This window comes from Nicotiana tabacum, chromosome 4 (genome assembly GCF_000715075.1).
Source record: "Nicotiana tabacum cultivar K326 chromosome 4, ASM71507v2, whole genome shotgun sequence".
Taxonomy (NCBI): Eukaryota; Viridiplantae; Streptophyta; class Magnoliopsida; order Solanales; family Solanaceae; genus Nicotiana; species Nicotiana tabacum.
Genome location: NC_134083.1, coordinates 63,594,059 through 63,612,397, shown reverse-complemented (window position 1 = coordinate 63,612,397; position 18,339 = coordinate 63,594,059). Strand labels below are relative to the sequence as shown.

Here is an 18,339-nt window from a genome sequence, read left to right as displayed (position 1 = left end):
CTCAAAAACTAACCCAACATCTACAGTACTATGAATATACCGTAGAATCCATTTCACAGCTTGCCAATGCTCCTTTCCTGGATTATGCATATATCTGCTAATAACTTCAACGGCTTGTGAAATGTCAGGTCTCGTACAAACCATTGCATACATCAAGCTACCAACAACATTTGCGTATGGTACCCTTGACATATACTCCTGTTCAGTTTCATCCTTTGGCGACATAGTAGTACTTAGCTTAAAATGGGGAGCAAGTGGCGTACTAATTGGCTTAGTCTTCTTATCTATGCCAAAACGCTGTAGTACTCTCTTCAAATATTTTTTCTGAGATAAACAGAGTTTCTTTGAACGTCTATCTCTTATTATCTCCATGCCAAGAATTTTCTTTGCCTCTCCCAGAACCTTCATCTCGAACTCCTCCTTTAGTTGAATCTTCAACTTATCAATTTCTTCCGAATTCTTGGAAGTTATCAACATATCATCAACATATAGGAGAAGATATACAAAGGAACCATCATTAAGTTTGCGCAAATACACACAATGATCGTATTTGCTTCTCTTGTACCCTTGCCGCAACATAAACTTGTCAAATCGCTTGTACCATTGTCTAGAAGATTGTTTCAATCCGTACAACGATTTTTCAAGTTTGCATACCATATTTTCTTTTCCAGCAACTTTGAATCCTTCTGGCTGATTCATGTAGATTTCCTCCTCCAAGTTTCCATGTAAAAATGCAGTTTTTACATCTATCTGAACTAGTTCCAAATCCAACTGTGCTACCAAAGCCAACATAATTCTAATGGAGGAATGTTTTACAACTGGAGAAAATACTTCATTGTAATCAATTCCCTCCTTCTGAGCATATCCTTTGGCCACCAATCTTGCTTTGTAGCGAACATCTTCTTGGTTAGGAAATCCTTCTTTCTTTGCAAATACCCATTTGCACCCAATTGTTTTCTTTCCCTTCGGGAGATTGGCCAATTTCCATGTATGATTCTAATGAAGGGACTGTATTTCTTCATTCATGGCAATCCTCCACTTATCTTCTTCTGAACTTTGGATTGCGTCTTTATAAGTGGTAGGAACACTATCAGCTACAATTGAGGTTGCACAAGCAACCGTCTCTATGAGATGAACATGTTTCGTTATTGTTCTTTTTGGCCTGCTGGTTGCTATTGATTCAAGTTGTTGTCGAGGTTCCTGAGTTGGAATCTCCCTCTCTACTGGCTCTTCTTCCAGAGGGTAATCTTCATGAGTTTCCTCCTCTGCTTCTTGTGTAGGAAAAATAAATTTTCCCTCAAACTCCACCTACTTTGATGCACCACCAGTTTGTTTGACATCTTCAACTGTCACATTATCTGTTATGGCAGATTCATCAAAGGTAACATCTCTGCTGAATATAATATTCCTTGTCTCTGGACACCATAAGCGGTATCCTTTGACTCCAGAAGTAATCCCCATAAATATAGCCTTCTTTGCTCTCGGATCCAATTTTGACTCTTTCACATGATAGTATGCAATTGAGCCAAACACGTGCAAAGAGTCATAATCTACAGCAGGTTTTCCATACCATTTTTCAAATGGTGTCTTGCCATCAATAGCAGCAGATGGTAGACGATTAATGAGGTGGCATGCATATGTAATTGCCTCAGCCCAAAATTCTTTGCCCAAGCCAGCATTGGACAACATACACCGTACTTTCTCCAGTAAAGTCCGGTTCATACGTTCTGCCACTCCATTCTGTTGCAGTGTATGTCTGACAGTGAAGTGTCGGACGATGCCATCATTTTCACAGACCTTATTGAAATGATCATTTTTGTATTTACCTCCATTGTCTGTGCGAATACACTTGATCCTCCTGCCTGTTTGATTCTCCACCACCGTCTTCCATCTGAGAAAAATTCCCAACACTTCATCTTTCCTCTTCATTGTATACACCCACACTCTTCGGGAAAAATCATCAACAAAGGTTACAAAATAGTGCTTCCCACCCAATGAAGGTGTTTTGGAAGAACCCCAAAAAACAGAGTGTACATAATCCAAAATGCCTTTAGTATTATGGATCGTTGTACCAAATTTAACCCTTGTCTGTTTTCCTTTGACACAATGCTCGCAAAACTCCAAGTTGCAACTCTTTACACCTTTTAACAATCCTTGATTAGATAGAGCTTTCAAGGATTTCCCTCCAGCATGTCCCAAGCGCATGTGCCATAGCCTGGTTGCTTCTGCCTCTTTGTCATCACTGGATATCACTGTTGTTGTCCCAATAACTGTACTACCACGATAGCGGTACATGTTATTATTCTTCCGATTGGCCTTCATTACCACTAGTGCACCGGAGCATATTCTCATCACTCCATTTTTTGCAATGATTTTGAACCCTTTTGATTCTAGGGCTCCCACAGAGATGAGATTCTTCCAAACCCGGTACATATCAAACATCTGTTAATGTTCTGATCATTCCATCATGGCTCCTTAATCTTATTGAACCAATGCCATATGAGGTAAGAGGGTTGTTATCCGCTGTGTGGATGACTCCATATTCTCCTTCTTGAAAATTTACGAACCAGTCCTTGTTGGGACACATATGATAGCTACAAGCCGAGTCCATCAACCATATGTCTGATGATGTTGATAACTCTGTTGTAACTAATGAGAAGTCTGAATCATCACAATCAGCTACATTTGAATCCATAATAGCCTTTCCATTGTTATGTCTGGCCTTATTCTTCAACTTCGGACAGTCTTTTTTCCAGTGCCCCTTTTTCTCGACAAAAAGGCACATTCATCTTTGCTAGGTCTAGATCTCGACTTGGATCTTCCCTTCTTAGTCCTCCTTTGATTTTGAGGACGATCCCTCACAATTAGGGCTTCTCCTTCTCCGCCAATCTGTTTTTCTCCCTTTCTTTGTTCATAGCTGTACAAAGCCGAACAAACTTCTCTAAGAGAAATTTCGTCATTTCCATGGAGTAGAGTAGTTTCAAGGTGCTCGTACTCATTAGAAAGTGACCCCAACAACATCAAGGCCAAGTCACCATCATCAAAAGTTGCATCCATATTTTGCAGATCTGTGACCAACTTATTGAAACTGGTGATATGTTCATTCATTGTGGTACCAGGAACATAGGTGAAGCGAAACAGTCTCTTCTTCATGTACAATTTATTTTGACTGTTTTTCTTCAAAAATTTATCCTCCAGTGCTTTCCCTAATTTACTTGCAGAAGTTTCCTTTGTGTATGGATATTTCTGCTCTCTAGCAAGGTAGGATCGAATGGTACCGCAAGAAACACGATTGATAATTTTCCAATCTTCTTCTCCAATAACATCTGGCTTCTTTTCTTCAATGGCAAGATCTAGCCCTTGTTGGAAAAGAACATCTAGAACCTCGCCTTGCCACATCCTAAAATATCCTGACCCGTCAAAAATTTCTATCGCAAATTTCGCATTTGACACAATTCTTGTCATAAGCAAAGATGCCAACGATGACGTATTATTGACACTTGATGTAGATTCTTCTTGTTTATTGTCTGCCATTTTGACACAAATATTATTTAGTAGCTGACGACACAAATTAAGATTATTTCCTTTCTGGTGTGGAAGATCAGACTAAGTTGCAACCACAGAGCATACCAGACAGAACCTTGACTCAGTTAACAAGATAGATCTTTTCTGATGTGGAAGATCAGACTATGCTGCAACCACAGAGCATACTTAGACAGTACCTTGGCTCTGATACCAATTGTTGCGGAAGCCAAATGTATATAGTGTGAATGAGTCACAACTACTATACCAAAAATTATGACAACCACTAAATAATAAACAAGACAATAAGACAACAATAAAAGAACACCAGAATTTACGAGGTTCGGCCAATTTTGCCTACTTCCTCGGACACAATCAATATTTTATTCCACTCCAATTTTACAAGTGAAATAATACTAAAGAAAGAAGATACAAATGCCTTAAGAAGATAAAAAAGGCAAATGAGAGGTGTGTTTAAATCCTAAACATTAGGCCTCCTTTTATAGGGTAAAATTCCCATTCAAAATTGCCATCCACCGATGTGGGACTTTTGACAATTTCAACACTTTATTTGTTAGATTCCACCTTCTTGACCCAGTATTACTAGTTAAGGAAGTGCTTGCTTCTTTAATAGCGACTGAAAAAATTACTATGGCTGATTAGTTATTAATTGTAGCATAACTGTATAATGACATCCTGAAAATTATTTATTTGGGAAAGAAGGAATAACAAGAATCTTAGTGGAAAATATACATCTGGTGACCAATGCATACAGAATCAAAAAGATTGGCACAAGGTACAGTTGATTCGAGCACTACCTCCCAAGTTGCTCAGCAACTTATATAATAGAACTTGTGGCACTAACTCCTTTACTTTTCTTGCTCATACGAATGCCCCACGTTGGTTTATGTTATCCCGGAATTCCTTATCTTGCTCATGAAAAACAGATTGACATCAAGCTCTCCACTGCCCTAATGGTGGCTTGTTGGGGCATCTATAGCAGTTCAATGTACATGGACAATATAGGCCAGGGAAAAGAAGATGGTGCAAACATGCATTTAGCTTCAATGAGATTCCGCTAAGTGATAATGAGACCAATACTCCTTGACAAGTTGCCTGAATAGCAAACCATCTTGCTTCATCATACTCCACTAGTTTCCCTGTATTCTCAACCAAAGTTAAAGTCATTAGAACTAATACATACTGGGATTAACAAGTCTGAAAGTCTTAACATAGTCGTGTTTAAAAGTAAACAAACAGGTCCTGCCATCACTAATGACCAGAACCATCACACAATCCATTGCTGTGGATATCCTGTGGGCAACTGTAATTACAGTACTGTTAGCAAATTCTGTCCTGATTTTTTTCTGCAGTATCATATCAGTTGCATTGTCAATCGATGCAGTTGCTTCATCAAGCGACAAAATCTTGATTTTCCTCAAAAGAGCACGTCCCAAACAGAACAATTGTCGCTGCCCCATGCTCCAGTTTGATCCATCTTCCACAACTGAAACGACTTTACAATGGTTAAACAGAAACCCAAGTACAATTGTTCTCCCTCGCATTAGGGCGGACAATTTTCAAATCACAAATGTCATGCTCATATTGCTTGAGCAAAGAGGGTACTTCACAGGGGCACCTCATCAAAACGCTTACAAGCACTTGAAGGAATTTGTGGATGCTTGATGGGGAAGTAAGCAAACCAATGTGTCCGAAGATTCTATGAGGTTGAGGTTGTTCCCTTTTTTACTAAGGGGGAAAATCTTCTTATTTGGAGCGTTTACCAAATCACTCTATCCACACTTGGGATAAGTTAGCAGTGGAATTCATCACCAAGTTCTTTTACCCCAGAACAATGTTGAGGGATGAGAATTTGGCTTTCAAGCAAGAACCAAACGAGCCACTACATGAGATTTGGGATCGTTATAGAACCATGGTGAAGGAATGTCCTAACAATGACATGACCGAGAATATGTTACAACAAATCTTCTATTGTGGCATCAATATAACCAATCAATGTGTGGTGGACCAGTTGGCCGGGGGAACTCATGACTACATCATGTCCGGAAGCTTGTGCAATACTTGATGAAATGGCAGAAACATCATCCGCTTGGCAATCCCGAGCAAATGTGCCTTAAGGAGATTCTAATATGATTCATCTTCACAAGGGGTTACAAGATCGTGGTCAAGCCATTGCCGAGTTGACTACCACTATGACTCAACTTGCCAAAGCTCCACTCAACAAACTCAAGCTCCGAAACAAGTTCATGCATCAACTTCAAGATGAGATATATTCACAAGATGATGGATGCTACAATCAAGCGGGTCCTGATTAAAAGCAAAATGAGTAAGTGCAATTTGTGAGCAACTATCAAGGTCAAAGAGGTACTTTCCAAGAGTCTAATCAAGGACAATGGAGGCCTAATAATAATCAGGGCAGTTGGAACAACAACAATCAAGGCAATTGCGAGAACAACATTGGCCCTTTGTTTAGATCCCAAAAGATGAACGCCCTCTATTGCATGACTTGATTCGGAGCTTGAGTTTGTTGGAGCTGAGCTTTGGAAAGTTGAGTTATAATGGTAGTCAACTCTTGCAACTCCTTGTGAAGATGAATCAAATTAGGATCTCCTTGAGGAACATTTGCTCGGTATTGCCAAGCAGATGATATTTCCCCCCATTTTATGAAGTATTGCACAAGCTTCTGAATAGGGTGTAGTCATGAAGCTTTCCCCTGCCAATTGGTTCACCATACATTGATTGGTTGTATTGATGCCACGATAGAAGGTGTGCTGCAACATATTCTCGGTCATGTCATTGCTAGGACATTCCTTCACCATAGTTCTATAACGCTCCCAAATCTCATGTAGTGGCTCGTTTGGTTCTTGCTTGAAAGCCAAAATCTCATCCCTCAACATTGCTATATGTCCGGGTGAAAAGAACTTGGCAATGAATTTTGCCGCTAACTTATCTCAAGTGTGGATTGTTAGGACATTCCTTCACAATAGTTCTATAACGCTCCCAAATCTTATGTAGTGGCTCATTTTGGTTCTTGCTTGAAAGCCAAAATCTCATCCCTCAACATTGCTATATGTCCGGGTGAAAAGAACTTGGCAATGAATTTCGCTGCTAACTTATCTCAAGTGTGGATAGAGTGATTTGGTAAACGCTCCAGCGAATCAAAGACCTTTCAGCTTAGTGAAAAGGGGAAGAACCTCAACCTCAAAGCATCTTGGACACATTGGTTTGCTTACTTCCCCAACAAGCATCCACAAATCCCTTCAAGTACTTGTAAGCATTTTGATGAGATGCCCCAATGAAGCTCAAGCAATGTGAGCATGACATTTGTGATTTAAAAAGTGATCGGCTTAATACGAGGAGGAACAATTTCACTTGCATATCCTTCATTTTGTACGACATGTTGTTGATATGGTTGTGGTGGTAGTGGAGTAGGTGATGGTAGTGGAGGAGGTACTGTAGGTAGGTTTTGGGCTTTCCCTCTACCACGTCAGTTTCCTTGAACCGGCACCGCTTCATCACCTACACATCTTCCTCAATAGCTCTAAAAGGCAAATCACCAAGTTCATGGTTACCTGCCATTAGTAACCTACAACAAGCACACACAAATTAAAGTATTACAAAGGAAAGATAAAAACTCAAGAAAACACACAATAACAAAGTAGTACAAGAATGTCGTACTTCCCGGCAACTGCCAAAATTGATAACATCCAATCCTATACTTCTAACTGAAGCGTAGACGGTCGTTAGCAAAATAAACGCAACTAGATTGGGATCGAATCCCACAAGGAATAGGTGTGCTAAGGTGTTCAAATGTGTGTAAACTAGATAATTCTTAAAGTAATCTTCAAACAAAAAAGTGGATGATCAATTACATCTAAAATTACTACTAAAACTAAGCTAGGAATTTTATCGAACACATAAAATGCAAGTAAAAATGATTTTGTTTTCTAGTAAGAGAAGGACCGGGTTGTAACCTCAATATGATATAATTAGTTCATGGGTATACTTAACTTGCCTAAATACTTTGGATTAGTGATTATGGTTAGGGGTGTTCATAAAAATCCGAAAAACCTAACCAAACCGACTAAAAACACTGATACTTTTTTGGTTTGGTCTGGTTTTGGTTTTAATCAAAAAATAACCGAACAAAACTGAACCAAATAGAATATAGAAGTAGCTATTTAAAATTTATTATATTACACTTATATATATGTATATTTTTACACAAATTTTCTAAATTTTTATGTTACATTCTAATAGTTTGCATTTTTAGTCTAGTTCTTTGCTATTATAATAATCTAGTTCTTTGCCTTTACATTCTAGTTTGATTGATAGTTTTCTTTTGCTAAATACAAGAATTTATGTCATGTTAAAAATAATCTATTTTTAATTGAATCCTAAAATTATTCATCACTATTTGGTTCAATTATCATCAATATATCTTGGTAAATGATAGATATCATCAATTATCATCAATTGGTTTGATAGTGTTAAGTTGAAAATGTAGTCGCCGGAATATGTGTTTGATAGTTTATGTCTCATATTTAAGATAAAAAGATAAATAATCGAAAAAAACGAAAAACCGACATTCACCGAATCCATAAAAACTGACTTAATTAGTTTGGTTCCAATATTTGAAAAACCGACTTACTTAGTTTGGTTTCTTTTTGGGGGAAAACCGATCCAAACCGAACCCTGAACACTTTATGATCCGTTGCTAGCTACTCACTAGAATTTTCTAACTCTAGCAAGCTTATCCCTAAAGAGTTCTTCCAAACCAAAGGAATGCATTAAACCCCAATTTATAATGACCCAAGTAGAAATCTCCTTATTCCTAGTTTGATTTCATTAATCAAGCTTCATTAATTCCTTAATAAGCTCAAATCCTTGCTACTTGTTAAATACCCAATCCAACTTCCACCTTTCCAAGCAAGAAATAGATAATAAAGGACTCAATCTAGTATTTACAACCACCAAATTAGTATTAAAGCATGCAAACAATTGGATAATCACAACCCAAGTAATAATAACCAAGATAATCAAACACCCATTCACATTAATGCCATAAGAGTTTACAACCCTAGCTATAAAGATTAGCTACTCATGCTAAAGATAAAAACTATAGGTTCAAATGAATAGATAAACATGATTCGAAACTAAATGAGTAAGAAAATTCAAACACAATGATGGAGATCCTCAAATCATTCCATAAAAACTATAGGTTCAAATGAATAGATAAACATGATTCGAAACTAAATGAGTAAGAAAATTCAAACACAATGATGGAGATCCTCAAATCATTCCAAAAGAGCTAAAGGCTGCGGTAGAATATTAGAATATTCAAAGGAATGAAAGATGACCTACGAGAATTAGCTAAGAATCTATCGTCTAAAACCTGTGACAAAATCGCCCTGTGGTCACAAATCGTGGAGCCGATTGATGATCATCTCCACGTTTTGCTTTAATACTTTAGTTGTAGGCTAAGTTTCAGGTGACTTCGTGGCCTTGTTCGTGGAGCCAATGATGTTTGTGGCCTTGTTCGTGGGCTGAAATGGCTCCACGACTGAGATCGTTTGCACAATTTTTTCCAAACTTAGTCATTTTCTCCACACCTTTTGAACTCCATGATTGCCTTCGTGGAGCCAATTTCTCTGCACTTTTCAACCTTCAAATTCTTCACCAAATTCCATCTCTTTTCATCATTTTTGATCAAATCCTTCATCAACTATTTCATTTAAGCTCAAATACCCGAGACAAACCAAATTAAGTTAGTTCAAGCTATTAAATCTTACTTAAAGAACCTTAAAGCCCAAGAAAAAGGTATGAATAAGTTGGCAAAATGCCAACTTATCAATTGTCACCTCTTTATCAAGAATAGCCGCAACAAGTGACATAGCATCAAAAATTCCAGCAAAGACTAAGGCAAGAATTGACAAGAGGCTCAAAGGGGTTTACGAAATATGGTTTCCCCGAAGGCTTGCGGTTAAACTTACTGATAACCATGTAATCCATGAAACAAGGTCAGTAACAACCAATGCAGTGGTAATGTACTATGGGTTTTTTTCACCTGGTCTCCAAGCACCCAAATGAATAAGGACAAATACAGTATTCCCAGGAAACCATTGAAAATAGCAGAAGTCAACTGCAAACGTGAGAACCCAGAAAAGTAAACAGGAATATTGGTGTATTTCGAGGATGTCTAAGAAACCAGTGTACATAGGAACAGCAGCAGGAGTATAACATCAAATCAAATGATCAACGCATGATTGATGTAGGATGAAGGTTGAGCTGTGGATACCCAATCAATACTGCAAGGTTTTCCATTTTCGTTCGAGCAATCTAATGCCCCACAAAATGCAGCCCAAACGTCCTCCATCTCCTTCTCCAATTTCTAAGCCCTGAAATGAAATTTCAGTCGAAAGATTTAGACTTCATTTATATGCAATGGTAATCCATGCAATGGGCAAATTCAACTCCTTGTATCAAGAATGTATTAACAAGGTCAGCCTTGTGAAGAGACATTCCAGTGAAAAAGAAAAAGAAAATAATGGGAAAGAAATTGTATGGACAAGAATTATTGAAATGCACAGCTTTAGAATGTTTCAGAAACTAGGTTGCTAGCAGTAATCAAAATGTTCAAAATGAACTTGATGCACCTTATTATGTTATTTATGTAGTCAAAAATGTGAATGCAGATAAAGATGACCACTACAACATCCACAGTCCACATCACGCAACTATCTTCATGCTAGACAGTGAAATATCTTTTCTTTTCGTCAATGCTAGACAGTAAAAGATAACGAAAATAAAACTGGAAGAGAAAACAGTTCCAAGAGACCAGGGAACTGTTACTAGGTGCTTTTTCACTTCATTAATAAGCTAGCAGTTACGGCGGCCAAGACTGTAGCTTTTAGTCGTTTGTATGAGGAACTCGAGGGCCGAGGTGGGGATAATAGGTTGTTCAGGTTAGCCAAGGCGCGAGAAAGGAAGGCGCGTGACTTGGACAAAGTGAAGTGCATCAAGGACGAAGAAGATAGAGTTTTGTTGGATGAGGGGCTTATCCGTCGGAGATGGCATACCTATTTCCATAGTCTCTTGAACGAGGAGGGGGACATAAGCATTGTACTGGGTGATTTGGTATTCTCCGGGAGTTGTTGTGACTTTGGGTATTGTAGGCGGATTAGAGTTGATGAAGTTGAGGGGGTTATGCGTAAGATGAGCAGGGGCAAACCGACCGGACCAGATGAAATCCCGGTGGAGTTTTGGAAGAGTGCGGGCAAGGCAGGCTTGGAGTGGCTCACTAGGTTATTTAATGTCATGTTTAGAACGAAGAAAATGCCCGAAGAGTGGAGGTGGAGCACGATGGTTCCTGTATACAAGAACAAGGGTGATATCCAAAATTGCAACAACTATCGGGTTATCAAGCTGCTTAGCCTAACTATGAAAGTATGGGAGAAAGTGGTAGAGCTAAGGGTAAGGAGAAGTGTGTCTATTTCCGAGAATCAGTTTGGGTTTATGCCGGGACGTTCGACTACATAAGCCATCCACCTTCTTAGGAGATTGATGGAGCAGTATAGGGAGAGAAAGAAGGACTTGCATATGGTGTTCATCGACTTAGAAAATGCGTACGATAAAGTACCGAGGGAGGTTTTGTGGAGATGTTTGTGGGCTAGAGGTGTACCTGTTGCCTACATTAGGTTGATTAAGGACATATATGATGGAGTAAAGACTCGAGTGAGGAGGGTGGTTGAGGACTCGGACCATTTTCCGGTTATGAAGGGGTTGCATCAGGGGTTGGCACTCAGCCCTTTTTTGTTTGCTCTGGTGATGGACGTACTGACAGCACATCCAAGAGGAGGTGCCGTGGTGCATGCTATTTGCAGATGATATTGTACTGATTGACGAGACGCGAGACGGTGTGAACGCGCAATTAGAGGTATGGAGGCAGATCCTGGAATCTAAAGGCTTCAAATTGAGCAGGACCAAGACAGAACACTTGGAGTGTAAGTTCAGTGGCGAGACTCAAGGAGGAGAAGGGGAAGTGAGGCTGGACTCGCAGGTCATCTCTAGGAGAGAGAGTTTTAAGTACCTTTGATCTATTATTCAGGGGATGAGGAGATTGATAAAGATGTCACACATCGTATTGGGGCGGGATGGATGAAATGGAGACTCGCTTCTGGTGTTGTGTGATAAGAAGGTACCACCGAAACTTAAGGGTAAGTTCTACAGAGTGGTGGTTAGACCAACGATGTTGTATGGGGCTAAGTGTCGGCCAGTCAAGATCGCTCATGTCTAGAATATGAAGGTAGCAGAGATGAGGATGTTGAGATGGATCTGCGGTCACACCAGGTTAGCTAAGATCAGAAATGAGGTTATTCGCAACAAGGTGGGTGTGGCCCCTATTGAGAACAAGATGCGGGAAGCGCGACTTAGGTGGTTTGGTCATGTGAGGAGGAGGAGCACAGACGCCCCGGTGAGCAGGTGTGAGAGGTTGACATTGAAGGGCCTACAGAGAGATAGAGGTAGGCCAAAGAAGAGGTCGGGAGAGGTGATTAGGCAAGACATGGCGCAACTTTAACTGACCGAGGACATGACCCTTGATAGGAAGGTATGGAGGTCGAGGATTAAGGTAGTAGAGTAGGTGACTAGAGTGTTCATAACAGTAGTATTGGCACGCAGTCTTACTTTTTGTTGGCAGTGGGTTTTTATGACTAACCGTTGTTTCTTTAATTGTTGATCACATTACTGTACGTCTTGTTATTTTTATTCTGCTTTTATATGGCTTTTTGGTACTGCCCCTCCTTGTCTATATTTTCATTAATGTGGTGCTTATGCTTTCCTGAGCCGAGGGTCTATTGGAAACAACCTCTCTATCCTCACAAGGTAGGGGTAAGGTCTGCGTACACACTACCCTCCCCAGACCCTACAGTGTGGGATAATACTGGGTATATTATTGTTGTTGTTGTAATAAGATACTCGGAAATTCACCATACATGAACAACTGAAATACACATACACCTATGTACCTCCAGGCAGAGTCACCACTAATCGCTACATGAGCAAACTCCATTCTGAAAGTGATGATAGCGATTTGTATCCCTAACAACAATCAGACGTTGCATGATCTTGGAGATAAGTTTCGCAGCAATGTGGCAATCTCCACATACACATAGACTCTTAGTAATTCTAATAGATGTACCTGGGGCGGAATTCATAATTGCAAAGACAATAGCAAGCTACTAGATGATTTTCTTTATCTTCCTCCTCAACGTCGTGAAGGGCAGCATCTATTTCTGGAACATATCCTTCCTCTTTCATCTTGCCTATTAGTATGTCTAACTCTTCATAGATCTCCTTCGATTGTGGATGAGACGTGTCACCAGCAAGAAAGGTGTGTACCAAGTGATTGAGCTCAACATTGCTGACACAGGGCATTTTCTTAATCCCTCTACCGTTCATGATTGACCTAATAGTCGTCATATCTTGCCATCTTCCAGCCTTCACATAAATATTTGATAGCAACACATAATAACCAGACTGCTTTGGGGACAATCCAAAAAGATTGTCTGCAGCTACAAGACCAATGTCCATATCATTGTGCAACCGACAGGCACCCCCCAGATTCTCTCATTAGCTTCCATAGGCATCTGCTAGAGGAAATTGTAGGCCTCATTTATGCGTCCAGCACGTCCTTTTAAATCAACCATGCAGGCATAATGTTCTAACCTCGGCACAATCTTGTACTTGTCTGTCATTAGCCTGTAATAGTACTCTCCTTCTTATAGCAATCCTACATGGCTGCAAGCGGAAAGAACGGAAACAAAAGCAATAGAATCAGGTTGAAGACCAGACTCCAACATTTTTGAAAACAAAGCAACTCCATCCCGGCCTTGGCCACTCTTACCATAAGCAGATATCAAGGAAGTCCATGACACAACATCCTGAAACTTCATCCCCTCAGACATTTTCCTTGCCTCTGTCAAGCATCCACACCAGACATATGTTGGAAACAATATTGGATATGGAGAATAAGATTTAGCTTGAGGCGTGTCAAGGACAGTGTCCTTAAGGATATTTCGCCCACACCGTGATAAATATTATTAAGCGTATTCCCCAGGATTCAACAAGCTCTTCTAGTATAACTAGGAGCAGAAACAACAAAGATTGTATAAAAGAAAAGTCAGCACAAAAAATATATATAGAGAGAGAGCAAAAGGTTTTACTCTTAGTTTTTTTTCCTTTCAAAGCAAAAGGAACTTGGGATTTTATAGATAAGAAAATAACCATCCTTGCTGAAATGCTCCAACGTCTATAGCATAGAAAGATTAAAGAATTAATGAGAATGACTGTTACAAAACAAAGCTTACGGTTTTGTAACTTTCAAAGCAACGGAAAATGATAATTTGAACAAACAAATTCAAAACCATTAATAGCTAATCATAGATGATTTGGTATGAATGCTACTAAAAAGTCAGTTATAATATTATAATAATGGCTATTAATCATGGGTAGTAAAGGATAATGTATTTGTTGCAATTTATTTTTGAGATAAAAGAATTATTTTCTAACAATCCCCCATATATCTCAAAAATAATTTTAATGAATAGAACGAAATAAGAAGTTTCGCTGGGTTTTCACAAAATGAGCATAATGCGTCGAATCTGGTGTCACTTGGACTATGAACCAGACCTAGATAAAATAAAATTAAACTTATAGAACAAATGGTGAAGTTTAGAACTTCTATGAACCAAGAATTCTTTTGTAAGTTTAGTGTCTTATCTATCACATTATACCCGCACACACTTTGTTGTTTGTCACGGTTTTGCGCTAATAGGCCATGCGCGCACCTGGTTTTCATGAGTGCTCTAGAAATATTTTGCCATAAATTGCATAGGAGCGGCCCCACTCCATACTCATATAGGTCCATCCATCAAGTGTACTCTGCAGCACAATACACCACCTATAAAAGGCTATGGATTAGATTAAGACTTTAATAACTCAGCCTCTCATTCCTTGCAGTCTAGCACTATATACACACACCATAGGAAGGGACAAAATTTAATATTGCATATTTAATCAACTTATTACTTGTTATTACCCATATGAACCTAATTCATGGGATCTCGAATCACATAGGTTGGGTTACCATCACTGTTGATATAACTCAAATTGGCAATAGTTACATTCCCTTCGATGTTTCAGATATTAATTTTCTTCCCAAAGGTTTAGTCAGAGGATCGGCCAAATTCACTTCTGACTTCACATAATCTATGGATATAATTCCATCTCTCAGCAGCTGCTTTATCATATTATGTCTCAATCGGATGTCTACTCTTCCCATTGAAGGATTTATTTTTAGCAATGGCTATTGCAGCTTGGCAATCACAATGCATCGACACAGAAGGTGTCGGTTTTATTCCTAGTGGAATACTTCCCAAAAGGTTCTTTAACCACTCGGCTTCATTGCCAGCCAATTCCAATGCCACAAACTCAGATTCCATGGTAGATCTAGCTATTATTGTTTGTTTAGTTGATTTCCATGCCACAACACCCCCACCAAGGGTGAACACATAACCACTAGTGGATTTTGTCTCATCTGAATCAGAGATCCAGTTAGCATTACTGTATCCTTCTAGTACAGTGGGAAATCCACTATATTAATACCATAGTTCATGGTACCTCTCAAATATTTCATTACTCTTACTAATGCATTCCAATGATCATGACCCGGGTTTTGTGTATATCTACTTAATCTACACACAGCATAAGCAATATCAGGTCTAGTAAATTCATCAAATGCATTAGACTACCAATAACTTGAGCATATTTATTTTGATCTACAACATCTCCTTTATTCTTTTTTAATTGACTACTAGCATCATAAGGAGTGCTTACAGGTACCACATCAAAACAATCAATTTTTTTAAGAATTCTTTCAACATAATGTTCTTGAGTCAACATCAAGCTATTGCCTCTTATAATTTTCATGTCTAAAATAACACTAGCTTCTCCCATGTCTTTCATCTCAAAATTAGAACACAAGGTTTTATGTACCAAATCAAGACTGGAACTAAAAATAAGCATGTCATCCACATAAAGACAAATAATAACACATGTACCATCTACATATTTTGTATAAACACATTTATCTACTTCAATTGATGAAAAAACCATCATTAATCAATACTTGATCAAATTTTTCATGCCACTGTTTAGGTGCTTGCTTTAGACCATACAAAGATTTTAGCAATTTACATACTTTGTTTTCTTGGCCAGACACTATACAACCCTCAAGTTGCTCCATGTAAATTTTCTCTTCTAAATCACCATTTAAAAATGCAGTTTTAACATCCATTTGGTGAATAAAAAGTTTATAAATAGAAGTCAAGGCAAGTAAAACACGAATTGAGGAAATTCTAGTTACATGAGCATAAGTATTAAAATAATCAATATTTTGCTTTTGAGTAAAACCTTTTGCAACAAGTCTAGCTTTGTATTTATCAATAGAACCATCTGGATTGAGTTTCTTCTTAAAAACATTTTCCAATGGATGCTTGAAAACAAAGCAACTCCATCTCGGCCTTGGCCACTCTTACCATAAGCAGATATCAAGGAAGTCCATGACACAACATCCCGAAACTTCATCCCCTCAAACATTTTCCTTGCCTCTGTCAAGCATCCGCACCAGACATATGTTGGAAAAAATATTGGATATGGAGAATAAGATTTAGCTTGAGGCGTGTCAAGGATACTGTCCTTAAGGATATTTTGCCCATACCGTGATAAATATTATTAGGCGTATCCCCATGATTCAACAAGCTCTTCTAGTATAACTCGGAGCAGAAACAACAAATATCGTATAAAAAAAAATCCAACACAAAAAATATATAGAGAGAGAGTAGAAGTTTTTACTCTTAGTTTTTTTTTCCTTTCAAAGCAAAAGGAACTTGGGATTTTATAGATAAGAAAATAACCATCCTTGCTGAAATGCTCCAAAGTCTATAGCATTGAAAGATTAAAGAATTAATGCGAATGACTGTTACAAAACAAAGCTTACGGGTTTGTAACTTTCAAAGCAACGGATAATGATAATTTGAACAAACAAATTCAAAACCATTAATAGCTTATCATAGATGATTTGGTATGGATGCTAATAAAAAGTCAGTTATAATATTATAATAATGGCTATTAATCATGGGTAGTAAAGTATAATGTATCTGTTGCAATTTATTTTTGAGATAAAAGAATTATTTTCTAACATACATATCAACGAAGGAGTTCTCAAGAGATAAATTTGGCCTAAGACCTTCTCTCTCAACAGATTCATGAATCCTCCTTCCCAACGATGCAGCTGAAAGGTCCCCCACAAGCAGGAAGAATGCTAGCAAAAGTTATAACGTCAGGCTCTATTCCACAAGTTTCCATTTGGAGATAGAGCTCAACCACCTCATTAGGCATAGAATTCTTGACATAATAGCTATCATCACATTCCATTGAACCAAATCCTTTTTATCCATATTCATCATTCATGAAAATATATTTGTCGAACGAGACATTCTCAATGATGGTATTGCTAACAGCAGGTAAAAGGCTAGACATGGTTCCCACGTTTGGTTCCATACCTAGAAAGTTCATTTCCTTACAAACCTCTAAAGCATCATCAAACCTTCCATTTTGAGCATATCCAGCAACCATTGAGTTCCAAGAAACAACGTCCTGTTTGGGCATTTCATTAAGAACCTGACGAGCCTCCACTAGATATCCACATTTCCTATACATGACCACAAGGCAATTCCCAATAAATAGGTTAGAATCGAGACCCCTCTTGCTAATAGTATCGTGAATCTGCAGCCCGGCCCTCAAATTATTGGAGCCAAAACAAGCTTTAAGAACACAGGGAAATGTATAGTGATCAGGGCTAACATCTCGTTTAGTCATATCATTATAAATAAAAATAGCATCTTGATAGAACTTGTTATTCACGTAGCTCCTGATCATGACATTATAAACTGCCACGTCCCTGTCAGGTATTTTGTCGAACAGTTGGCGAATCACATCAGGTTGGCCACAAGTGGCAAAAGCACGCATCAATTTGATGGCAAGAGACGTGTTGCAACATAGACCCGGATCGAGAATGATCTTGGAATGTAGTTTTTTCAGTGTTTTGATATCTGGGGGTCGGTCCAATATATGACTGGAGGAAACTTCGTCTAAATGGAAAGTGTAGCACTGCTGGGGGGGTTTTAGTGTGTGTATATATGGATTGGCAGTTTAATAAGGGAGGAAAAGGCAAAGGGGGCTTGCAATCGGTGACATGAAATATCAGAGTACAACTTTCTTGAAGATTGTTCACGTTCACATAGCTCAGTCATGGGGAATCCATGAATCCTGCATAGAATTGCCTTCTAGTTTAAAGTGGACGACTAAGGAAGAGAGGGAAACAGTTCCATTTGGGCCCTATAAACATTTCTCCCTCCACGGGAAGAAATATTGAGGGAAATTTTGAAAGAAGAAACTAATTTATATTCCACCTGTATGCACTCCATGTCCTGAATAGAATGCCGGTTATCTCTTATCAATGTTTAGCTTGACCAGTATTGGAAATGAATTTAGAAGGGGAAAAAATGTAAATTCTTTTTCCAAAATTAATTTTAAAATGTTTAAAAAGATTAAATAAAATAAAAGTACAATAGGATGCAAGACTTTGACGAAATAAGCACTTGCCACTTGACAAAATAGTGGGGTATTAAAAAGATACATAAGGTGTTTACAAAGTTGTTGTGTATTTAGGGGTAT

At 38.5% G+C, this 18,339-nt stretch overlaps 1 pseudogene; it reads right to left on the bottom strand.

Moving 5' to 3' along the window:
- Positions 1–9,947: 9,947 nt before the first annotated feature.
- Positions 9,948–18,329, bottom strand: LOC142180315 (putative pentatricopeptide repeat-containing protein At3g49142; annotated as a pseudogene).
- Between the last annotated feature and the right edge of the window lie 10 nt (positions 18,330–18,339).